Raw genomic sequence first — 12,930 nt, forward strand, 5'->3', positions numbered from 1 at the left:
AAATAAATGTGTTTTTCAAACCAAGCTGAACTTTGTGCGAGATCCCCCCCCGGGGCCCAGCTCATTGAGAGTCATTTCCTCTCAAATGAGTGCGTCTCTGCTGTGCGGCTGTGTTCCATTAGCATACATTTGGCCTGTCTTTTGTGAGGAAGGAGCCGGCACTTGCTGGGGATGCGGCTGGGGCTGCACGTCTGGAAAGTCCAGTGCCTTAGGGGGGGAATGGTGGTACCCCTCTATTCTCCCCATCCCAACCCCTGCTCCTGTAGTGGGGATCAGCTTTTCCCTAGCCTGGGGTGTTGGTGCTCGGGGGGAGAGGGAGGGAGGGAGGGGTAAAACACACACTCATTCTACCCCATATGGAGCACATTAAGGTCATTACTGTTCTGAAGCACTGGGTCATGGGCTCCACGGCTCAGCCCCAGGTTATCCAGTCTGAACGGCCCATGACCCCATAGGTGATTGGATTAGGCCGCTGAGCCGAGGCTGTGTGCGTGAACAGTGGTCGCTGGGCTGATAATTGTGTGATTAATGTGCAGCCGGTGGCCAGTGCTTCAGATGGAGGACTGATATTACCCTCATCAATTGGGGTCTGCAGAAGAGGTGTGTGTGGTCTGAATGGCACATTTAACTCCAGAGCTACTGTAGTAATGTAAATGTCTTCACAAAGTGCAAGGCTACACTATTAACCAGAAAGGTTGTCTGTGTGTACTCTTCACACAGACAACACGAGGACCAGTCTGACCACACATACACTCTGCACCTGACTTTAACCTTCCCTGGTCTCAGCTCAGTAGTTTTGTTCCACGGCACCTATCTCCGACCCACTGATCGGTGGTCTCTTCTCTCCTCCTAATGATCCGTGATTGGTGCTGTGTGTGGGTGGGCGTTTTCTCCCTCGTGAGCATGGCTTCGCTCTCTGACAGATGGCCACGTCAGCACTGTATGTCGCCTAAACAGGTGCATGCTGGGTAAATGTTTGATCAGCACATGAGCATCGGTCTCTCACTAATCTCATCCCTTACTTCTCGTTTCAATTCAGATCATTTCAATTCATTGACCTTTTTATTGGTATGCTAAGTCATTTTAGGTTTCTCAGACCCAAACGTAGACTTTCCATACCGTCTTCCTCATTCACGACGCTCCTCGCTGTATGTATCAAGCGTCTCAGAGAAGGAGTGCTGCTGATTTAGGATCAGTTTTGCCTTTTAGATCACAATGAATAAGACTACATGGACAGGGGAGACCTGGGCCTGTATCCATAAAGCGTCTCAGAGTAGGAGTGCCTTATGATCACAATGGAAACAAATACATGGACAGGGGTGAACTGATTCTAGATCAGCACTCCTACTGTGGGAAACTTTGAATACGAGTCCTTGTTTGTTCTTCAAGTCTCTGCGGAACCTGTTAAGAAGTGATATGACCTTTTTTGCTTGGCGTCGCCACTTCATTGCTCCCTTTTGTGGCAGTGTGTTGCCGTTTCGGTCCGAAGTAAATGCAGGCCGCGGCACTCTTTCCCCCGCTAACTCTGTTTTCGCTGAAACGGACCCGTAATGAAATCAGTATTTTGGAAATTAAACTGGTTGAGCCGTTAGGCTTTCATAAAGTCATCGCCTCAGTGGGCTCTGGCTGCCTGGAGAGGTCACGCTCTTTCTGTCTCCCTCTTTCGGTCTCTCCCTCTCCAACAGACACCGAGGCAGGCACAAGCATTTTTGGAAAATGAAATCATGGATTTATAAATAAAACAAAGGATAAACACACACTTTGAGAGCGAGTGAGTGAGAAGGTCTTTGACCGCTGACCAGTGAAGTCACAAAACAGACGGAAAGATCTAGTCAAGGCTGACAATGTATTGTAGATCTGAACCAGTTGAAGTACCAGTAGTTAAATCTGGAATGTGTATTTTTAGTTTATAGATGGCCACTTAGTAATTGGCCACCAGCATATCTGATAGAATTGTTGGTGCTATTCAGTCTCATTTTAGTGTTACTCCTGTGTAAAGGTCTCAGTGGGATACAGTGCTGCAAAGTGTAATTCATACAGTACTCACTATAGAGTAGACAGAGTGATGGCAAACACAGAGACATTTTGTGTGTGGGTGTGTGCATACATGTCTGTGTGAAAGCCCTCTCCCCAATATTTATCTAGGTTGGTTTGATTAACACACATAACCTCTCTCTATTTCAGCCTAATGGTTTTCCTTTAAAGGGATACTTTGGGATTTTGACAATGAGGCCCGTTATCTACTTCTCCAGAGTCAGATGAACTCGTGGATACCATTTGTATGTCTCTGTGCCCAGTATGAATGAAGTTAGAGGTAGTTTTGCGACTAGCGCAATGAATGGAAATCTATGGGTGTTTAGTTCTGGGGAAGTAGATAAAAGACTGCATTACCAAAATCCTGAAAGTATCCCTTTAATGTGAAACCAGCCTGGTCTGGCCTCTGTCTCTAGCACTCAGCCTGCCGTGTGTGTGTATGTCTATCCCTCCGTCTGTCCGTTATTTTGGAAAGTCCATAGCACAAACTGAAACACTCGCACGTATACACACACACACGTATGCAGATCGTCAGTAAGTGCTATGGATCCTCCAGAGAAAGGGTTAGATCCCCTCCAAGCAACCCCTCGGTGGCCTCCATGGCTGCTAGCTACCAGCTGTGTTCCCTCACACCAATGGAGTGTATTGAGGGTCAGGTAAGAACCACAGGGCCTAATTATCCTTCCGTTTCCTTGGGCAGGTGCAAATAGTCCCCCTCACTCACCAGGGCCAAATTCCTCCTTGTCGTAAGGCGGAAACTATGCCCAAATGTCATTGCGCACACACACACACAAACACACAGCGCATAGACGCATACACATAACACACACACAACATGCACCATCTCCCAGTTTTTGGGCCACATCTCACGGGCTGTTTGCATGGTGAAGGGTGTGTCCCAAAATGTAAATAGCACCCTATACCCTACATGGTGCACTACTTTTGACCAAAGCCTTATGGTCCCTGGTCAAAAGTAGTGTGCAATATAGCAAATAGGGTGCTATTTGGGATGCAACCATTGAGTGTTGACAGTTGAGAGGTGTGAGTCTGATTCATTACATGACATGTTATTAGTAGCGTTCACTTGGCCCATGTGGATAGGATCACACCTCCCTCTGTCAGGTTGTATTACAGGACCAAAAGTATGTGGACACCTGCTCATCGAACGTCTCATTCCAAAATCATAGAGTTTGTCCGCCCTTTGCTGCTATAACAGCCTCCACTCTTCTGGGAAGGCTTTCCACTAGATTTTGGAACATTGCTGCTTCCATTCAGCCACGAGCACGATGTTGGGCGATTAGGCCTGGCTCGCAGTCGGCGTCCCAATTCATCCCAAAGGTGTTTGATGGGGTTGAGGTCAGTGCTCTGTGCAGGCCAGTCAAGTTCTTCCACACTGATCTCGACAAACCATTTCTGTATGGACCTCGCTTTGTGTACGGGGGCATTGTCATGCTGAAACAGGAAAGGGCTTTCCCCAAATTGTTGCCACAAAGCACAGAATCGTCTAGAATGTCATTGTATGCTGTAGCGTTAAGTTCTCACTTCACTGGAACTAAGGGGCCAAGCTCGAACCATGGAAAAACAGCCCCAGACCATTATTCCTCCTCCACCAAACTTTACAGTTGCATTCAGCCAGGTTGTGTTCTCCTGGCATCGGACTGCCAGATGGTAAAGCATGATTGTCTCCAGAGAACGTGTTTCTACTGCTCCAGAGTCAAATGGCAGCGAGCTTTACACCACTCCAGCCGACGCTTGGCGTTGCGCATGGTGATCTTAGGCTTGTATGTGGCTGCTCGGCCATGGAAACCATGAGCTCTTCAGTAAGGCCATTCTATTGCCAATGTTTGTCTATGGAGATTGCATGGCTGTGTGCTGGATTTTATACACCTGTCAGCAACGGTGTGGCTGAAATAGCCGAATTCACTAATTTGAAGTGGTGTCCACATACGTTTGTGTATATAGTGTATATACAGACACAAACATGCACACACACATGTACATATACATACACACACATCCATTATACTGACGTATATTTAGATACACGCGTGCATCCACAATCACCTATACACTCACATGCATACATGGAGTTTAAAAACACTCTTTGCACCCTCCTCTCTATCTCTCCTAGAGTTAGTGACAGTAGAGCTCTCACTGTTCACTCACAGGCATGCTCATTGTGACAGCTCTGCACCTGTTGACTGTGCGTCATAACAAGTTGTGTATGTGCTTCCCTTGGGAGATCTCTGTGGTGTGTGGGGCAGTGGGCTAGGCATGCCAGACATCAACAACATGTGGTTTATGTAGACTTGACCACCCAAACACGGACATACAGGTGGTCCCTTATCATTCAGCACCGGGGCCCCTATGATGTCACTAAGGGCCCAGAGAAGCGATAAGGAGGGAGAGAAAGAGAGCGAGAGATGGAGAGAAATGAAAGCCAGATGTTTCATCACTAGGGATTAGCAGCCGGCCAGCGGGGGTTTTGAGGGAGGGGAGAGCACCTGAGCCTTCACCCCAGCTCAAGGCCTCCAAACAGGCTTTCACCTCCACATCCTTCTCCATCTTCCCACTAGCCTAAACATCTTTCCACCAGCTTACACAGGCCAAATCTGCCCCCGAAATGACCCTTTCACAGCATCACATCTATTAATCTATCCCTTTATCCGTCCCTCCATCCAGAGATTGAGGGATGGCTGGATTGATGAGTAGATCGACATTTATTATCCTCAGAGGATGTAGAGCTGGCGGGTGGGACGTGGTTTATGATCGTGTGTGTGTGTGTGTGTGTGTGTGTGTGTGTGTGTGTGTGTGTGTGTGTGTGTGTGTGTGTGTGTGTGTGTGTGTGTGTAAAGCATGTTGGTATCACAAACGCATGTATGAAAATGAGCAGGGAATTTACCAGTGCAGTTTCCCCTCTGTCACCTCTATCTGACCTGGGAGAAGGCCTAGTTTTGGGCTTTGGTTCTGGTTGTTGGCTGTGTGTGTAACTTAGCCCAGGCAGGGCAGAGCGTGAGCAGGGAAAAATGTGAATGGGGCTGTGAAAGGCGATCCATCCTGCCTCTGTGAGTCGCCCTGCGCGTCTCCTTACCCCAGGAGCTTAGCCCCCTAATCACCTCACAGTCACTGGGAGGGAATCAGAGACACCCAGCTGCCTGCAGCCTCCTTACTGCACTACCCCCCCCTGTTCTCTCTACTACCGCATGGCAAGCGGTACTGGAGTGCCAAGTCTAGGACAAAAAGGCTTCTCAACAGTTTTTACCCCCAAGCCATAAGACTCCTGAACAGGTAACCAAATGGTTACCCGGACTATTTGCATTGTGTGCCCCCCCCATCCCTCTTTATGCTGCTGCTACTCTCTGTTTATCATATATGCATAGTCACTTTAACTATATATTCATGTGCATACTACCTCAATTGGCCCGACCAACCAATGCTCCCGCACATTGGCTAACCGGGCTATCTGCATTGTGTCCCACCACCCGCCAACCCCTCTTTTTACGCTATTGCTACTCTCTGTTCATCATATATGCATAGTCACTTTAACCATACCCACATGTACATACTACCTCAATCAGCCTGACTAACCGGTGTCTGTATATAGCCTTGCTACTGTATATAGCCTTGCTACTCTTATTTTTCAAATGTCATTTCACTGTTGTTTTATTTCTTTACTTACACACACCTTTTTTTTCGCCCTATTGGTTAGAGCCTGTAAGTAAGCATTTCACTGTAAGGACTACACCTGTTGTATTCGGCGCACGTGACTTTGATTTGATTTGACACTCATTTACACACAAGCTTATGCACACACACAAGTTGACTGGAGAAAAAAAAAATGAAAAAAATAGTCTACACTCTCTAATATGTTTCTACCCCTCCCAGTCTAGGACAGCACCCGGTTACCCCGGCCGAGACAACTACTACCCCCCTAAAGAGTCCCAGCCCCTCCAGCCTGCCCCGGGCCACCTCGCCCCCTGGGCCACCACAGGTGGACCCCAGGTATTACCCATCCTCGCCCCACCGGGCTGACCAGCGCCAGGATGTACCCCCCACACCAGGCACCCGTGCCCCCCGCTACGAGACAGTGGGCAGGGGGCGGTTACCGTGACGCCAGCCCCGGCCGATTTGCCACCCCTGAGCGCTACCCCGGCGGCTACAGGGACAGCAGGCAGCCGGACCCACGCCAGAAGAACAGCATGATTGGAGCGGTGTAGGTGCGATAGCTAGATGGACTCATACTGGGATTGCAGAATTCTGGTAACTTTCCCCAAATTCCCCATATTTTCTTGGAAAATCCCAGTTGGAAGATTCCCGGGTTTCTGCCTTATTTCTTCTTGATTCCCGGAATCTTCCAACCAGGATTTCTGGAAAACCTTGGAATTCTGGACAAATTAATGATTATTCCAACCCTAAATCAGACCCACTCATTGCTGCTCTACACCCCCCTGTCTGAAAACATCCTCGCCCCCCTACTTCGTTTGGTGTCTGCAAATCTGAAGGAATCAGATTGGTGTAAGTAATATGGCTCCAACTAGACATCCAATGGGCATGAGCCATACTGCTTACACCAGGTCTTTGAGAGCTACAAACATCAAAGCAGTAGGGGGAAGGGATGCGTCCCAAATGGCACTTTATTCCCTATCTAGTGCACTTCTTTTGGTTAGACCAGGGTGTGACACGGGTGGGCGTTGTAGGTTTCTTTTTCTATGTTGGTGGTTTTCTTTGTTTCGGCCGTGTATGGCTCTCAATCAGGAACAAGTGTAGATCGTTGTTGCTGATTGAGAGTCATACATAGGCAGCCTGTTTTTCCTTTGGGGTTTGTGGGTGAATAATTTCTGTTTAGTGTTTGCACCTGCCAGTACTTTTTGGCTGTCGGTTTCTTGTTTTTTGTTTAACGTGTTCTTTCTTGAATAAATTCATTTAAGATGAACACATCCTCCGCTGCACCTTGGTCTCATTCTGACGACGGCCGTTACAGAGGTCATCCACACCCCCTCCCAAAATGGCTGCTGTGCCATTTCTTCCCCTGGCATTACTTGACATAGATCCATAAAAAGTCCAGAATGTGATGAATAAATATAGTTAGTCAACACAGAGCATACATTTTAATTTGGTCAACAGTGTCTTCATGATAACGTAACTTACATTTGGCCGTTTTAAATCATAAACACCACACACATTATACTTTACTTGAAAAAGCACATTATGGGCAGCAGAAATTTGTTTTAGGCAAAAAACTGTTAATGGAAGGTTTTTTAGCAAAGGCCACAACCAAAACACATCTAAAAAGGCGGATGGAAGGGACACGGCAGGCGGGCAAAGATGCTTTGATGTGGACTTCATTTCCTGTCCCTACTTCCCGTTCCTCTGACCTTGTTTCTTAGGATCAACTTCCTGTCCAGTGTCAGCTTCTTGTCCAGTTGTCTTTTTGTCTTCCGTTATCTCGGGAATAGGGTGCCTTTTGAGTCAAAACCCTAACTTCACCATCCCTGGCCTCTCACTGTTGTTCCAGAAGGGGAGGGGCCTGTTTTTAAGCTTGTGCAAAAAGTTTGTGCAACCCTGCAAGAGTTTGGCTGGTATTCAATTAAAAGTCTCTTTCCAATCTGTACATTATGTCTACCTCCAGTCATTCTGGAACCCTGTGAATCAAAATACATTATTTACATCCCCACACATGCATAAAGAAACACATTTCTAAACACGTCTCTATACATACTGTACACATATAGACCTTTACTGCTTCTAAAACATGTCAGCAGCTGAGAGGAGTGTTCTGATGATGGCCTGGTCCATAAACCACCCCTTCCAAATGGCACCCTATTCCCTACATAGTGCACTACTTTTGACCTGGTCAAAAGTAGTGCACTAAATAGGGAATACGGTGCCATTTGGGACACAGCTACAGTCTCCAGTGATGAAGGCCTAAGAGAGACACTTAAACATGTTACTCATATGCACCGGGATTATTATCCTTTCTAGCCATTGATATCATTTCCCTTGTGTGATGGTAAAGAATCACAACGCTGACCATACCATGTCATATTGTACGTTGATGACGATACATTTTAACCTTTGTAAATGCTTGTTTTTATAATATGCTGTGCATTAAATATACATTGTAAATGATCATATACAGTATGCAAAGATGAATTAATGTATTGTTCACCAATTTAGCTGTCTCATTTTACAGGATGATGAAATTGCAAAGTTATGCCAATTGTCCTGATTATGAGTCACCAATATGATGACTCATCTCGCCCAAATGATTCATTAAGATTTTCAACCCAGTTTAGCTTTCCCATTTCAGATAAATTAGCCCTCTATGATAACAGAGAGGCCCAGGGTGCTTCCCAAATGGCACCCTATTCTCTACATAGTGCCATACTTTTGAACAGGGCCCATTGGACCAGCTCATAGGGCTCTAGTCAAAAGTATTGCACTATTTAGGGAATAGGGTGCCATTTGGGACGTAGACCCAGTCTTACTGCTGATAAAGACCGAATCACCCTCAACAATTAAGACTGAGGAGATCTCTGTGCTGAAGTGATTACCTCCCAATTTGCTCCCACGGAAAAGGAAGATCTGGCTGATTGGTGGAATTAGAGGTTGAAATTAGGATAATTAGAATCTGTTGAGAGCTCATTTTATCAGTTAGTGTTTAATTACCGCCGAGGCCAGTCAGTGTTTTCAGACTTCATCCCAAATGGCACCCTATTTCCTACATAGTGCATTGCTTTTGACCAGGGCCAGTAGGGCATATTGGGGCCGATTCTGACCCGAGTTAAGCGTGCGTAAATGGAACGTCATTTCCTTTAATGCACTCTCTATGCGCATTCTGACCTTGAACTTAAGCATGAGAATAGCATGCTGTTCATTTTGGGTGGAGATCTAAGAAATAAAGGTGTGTTTGAGGTGTGTCTACAGATGTATTCTGACCTTGACGCACGAGGAAACCATGAATAACATATGTATTGTGGCCCATTTACCTCAGTGAAGTAGGCTATAAATAACTATGCAGTTATTCAAAAATGTTATTGTGTGCCCTCATAATTTGCGTGGATGCAATTTGGAATACCAAACTATAGGGTTATGTAGGGCTGAAACTGCTGAGTTGATGTATGCGCTTTAAAATGTTTTTCACCTTTTTATTTTAAAATTTGTATCATGTTAAATATTAGCCACTATCAGGAGCCACCGTCAGTAATACCTACAGATATTTATACACTGAATAAAAATATAAACGCAACATGTAAAGTGTTGGTCCTGTGTTTTATGAGCTGAAATAAAAGATCTCAGAAATGTTCCATTCTCACAAAAAGCTTAATTCCCCCACATTTTGTGCACACTTTTTTTTCGGCCCTGTTAGTTAGCAATTGTCTTTTGCCAAGATAACCCATCCACTTGACAGTGGTGGCATATCAAGAAGCAGATTAAACAACATAATCATTACACATGTGCACCTTGTGTTGGGGACAATAAAAGGCCACTCTAAAATGTGCAGATTTCTCACACAACACAATTCCACAGATGTTTCAAAAGGGCGTGCAATTGGCATGCTGACTGCAGGAATGTCCACCAGAGCTGTTGCCAGATAATTTAATGTTTATTTCTCTACCATAAGCCGCCTCCAACGTAATTTTAGAGAATTTGGAAGTACGTCCAACTGACCTCACAACTGCAGAACACATGTATAGCGTTGTGTGGGCAAGTGGTTTGCTGATGTCAACGTTGTGATCAGAGTGCCCCATAGTGGAGGTGGGGTTATGGTATGGGCAGGCATAAGCTACAGACAACGAAAACAATTGCATTTTATTGATGGCAATTTGAATGCACAGCGATACCGTGACGAGATCCTGAGGCCCATTGTCGTGCCATTTATCCGCTTCCATCACCTCATGTTTCAGCATGATAGTGCACGGCCCCATGTCGCAAGGATCTGTACACAATTCCTGGAAGGTGAAAATGTACCAGTTCTTCCATGGCCTGCACACTCACCAGACATGTCACCCATTGAGCATGTTTGGGATGATCTGGATCAACGTGTATGACAGTGTGTTCCAGTTCCCACTAATATCCAGCAACTTACCACAGCCATTGAAGAGGAGTGAGACAACATTCCATAGGCCACAATCAACAGCCTGATCAACTCTATGCGAAGGCCATGTGTCACGCTGCAAGAGGCAAATGGTGTTCACACCAGATACTGACTGGTTTTCTGATCCATGCCCCTACCTTTTTTTTAAGGTATCTGTGACCAACAGATGCATATCTGTATTCCCAGTCATGTGAAATCCATACATTAGGGCCTACTGAATGTATTTATTTTCTTATATGAACTGTAACTCAGTAAAATCTTTATTTTTGTTCAGTGTAACTCTTACTTTAGTGTTAGTTTTCTTAAATTTGTAGCTTACATTTTGCATCATTCCATTCCGTTTACCTTTCCTCTGTCATGTCTGTGTAGTTGTTCCTGAGGGTCGCTATCATTAATTGGTCTTATTAGGCTAACGTTGTGCAATAATTTGGGACGCGTATCCTATTTGAATCATGATGGAACTCAGACCACACGTAGCAGGTTAAAGCTGGAGCCTGGCGCACGGTTCACTGGACCGTTTTCATACAGTTCCATGATTAGGGGAGATTTATAGGACTATTGTTCAACTCTTATTGTACGCTGTTTTTCCACCTTCCTATAACTCATAGATTGAACTTGAATATAACAACTTTCCGAATGAATCAAACCACTGTATTTTTGATTCATTGATATATTTAGTGCGTAAAGGCTCTCCAAACCTTATGATTCCTTCATACCTAACCTAAAATGTGCATAAATTAGGGAACCACGCCTGCAAAGGCCGTTATACACCTGCGTAAGGTAAGTCTAAATACCAACTACTGAGAAGTGTGTAGGAAAGGCATACATTTCTTAAGTCGGAATCGGGCGCATAGGGAATAGGGTGTCATTTGGGATGCATCCTTAAACTTCCACAGATCACTGTGTACCCTGTACCCAGACTATGGTGAAACACCTTGACACCCTTCACGCCACCTGGGCCTTGTTCATTAGTGCACACCGTATCAAAAGGATTTGCAACAGAAAAATAAATGTGCATTTAGTCCAGGTAGTCCCTTCCTGTTTCAATCTAATTTCTTCTGTTTGATGCCTAATAAATACAACCAGGACTGGGTTGACCCCTTTACCTAACCTGGGTTGTGTTCATTAGTGTTGTGTTCAAAATGTTCTGCAAAGGATAACGATGATCAGCTTTTCTTATTGGACAAGTCCAGTTAGTCCGTTCCTGTTTCAGGCCATTGTTCTGCATTTGGTGCCTAATGAACACCATTCTGACAAAAAAGAGATTATCCAGACAAGTGATATTATATCTGTGTAATGCATGGTATTTATGCATGTATTTGTCTCTAATCTTTAAGATATACCATATAGGATACAGAGAACCTCAAAGATATTGTGGTAAGCATCTATTTAAGGGGAACTCCAAAGGAACTTAAAATATTGCTACCAGACCTCACACTATGCAATACTTTAAATTTGAGCGTCTGTCCCATTGTACTCATTCTACTTCTGAGAGCCAGGACTGTCAGTCTGTGCGAGTGTGTCGTCTGTCAGTCTGACTGTCTGTAAGAGTGTGTCTGTCTCTCTCCCACTCAGGCACGGTCACGGACAGACACAAGAAATCCTCTATCATGCCGCATGACAAATCCACTGTCACACCCCATTATATGGAGTCTGCCATGTTCACAGGGTCACGGTCCCTCATTTGGCGCCTCAGCCATCTTATCATGCTTTATGTCGGGTTTGTTTTTAATCTTCATGTCAAGGTCTTACCATTTCCCCACTTTTGAGACAGAAGTAGTCTCACTCGAATAAAAGGCCCATCACAGGAAGCTGTATCTGCTGAGTCACATTTTGACTCCGTTTTCTACTTCCTCTGTCAGTTCTGAATAGCTGGCCTTTGTATTTTTGATATTCTAGAAATTCAGCTAATTTCTTTACTTTTTTCCCACTTCTACTTTCTATTTGTCAGTTCTGAATGTCTGGTCTTTCTTTTTGTTCTCCTCAATTCTATTTGGTCTCCTCAATATTACCTTTTTATATATTTTTTTACTTGTTTTCTTTTTCTGGGCTAGCTCGAAGGGGTGATGTTAATTAATTTGAAACCTCCTAATTTCACATTCTGTGAATCCCCCAAAAAACACGTAATCCTAAAAAAGCTAGACTCAAGGTGCTCCAGTCGTTTCAAGAAAGTAGAAAATAAGCAGATGTGGTATTCCCTCACTATCTTTCACAGGTGCACAATTGAGAGCATCGGGCTGTATCACCGCCTGGTACGGCAACTGCACCGCCCACAACCGCAGGGCTCTCCAGAGGGTGGTGCGGTCTGCACAATGCCTCACCGGGGGTAAACTACCTGCCCTCCAGGACACCTACAACACCTGATGTCACAGTAAGTCAAAAAAGATCATCAAGGACAACAACCACCAGAGCCACTACCCGTTCACCCCACTTCCATCCGGAAGGCGAGGTCAGTACAGATGCATCAAAGCTGGGACAGAGAGATAGAAACTGTTTTTCCATCTCAAGGCCATCAGATTGTTAAACAGCCACCACTAGCACAGAGAGGCGGCTGCCTACCTACAGACTTGATATCATTGGCCACTTTAGTAAATAGAACACTAGTCACTTTAATGCCACTTCAACAATGTTGACATATCTTGCATTACTCATCTCATATGTATATAGTGTATCCTTTACTATCTATTGCATCTTAGCCGCTCTGTCACCGCTCATCCATATATTTTATACTTATATATTCTCATCCCATTCCTTTACTAGATTGTGTGTATTAGGTTTTGTGGAATTTGTTAGATATT

At 45.0% G+C, this 12,930-nt stretch overlaps 1 long non-coding RNA gene across 1 annotated transcript in view; it reads left to right on the top strand.

Moving 5' to 3' along the window:
* Positions 1-6,799, top strand: part of LOC115195928 (uncharacterized) — a 45,016-nt gene extending 38,217 nt beyond the window's left edge. Inside the window, exon 5 of the long non-coding RNA XR_003878779.1 lies at positions 5,920-6,799. This is a non-coding gene — a long non-coding RNA (uncharacterized LOC115195928). The remainder of the gene's footprint in view (positions 1-5,919) is intronic.
* Positions 6,800-12,930: the final 6,131 nt, after the last annotated feature.

The sequence above is a fragment of the Salmo trutta genome, chromosome 6 (assembly GCF_901001165.1).
Source record: "Salmo trutta chromosome 6, fSalTru1.1, whole genome shotgun sequence".
NCBI lineage: Eukaryota > Metazoa > Chordata > Actinopteri > Salmoniformes > Salmonidae > Salmo > Salmo trutta.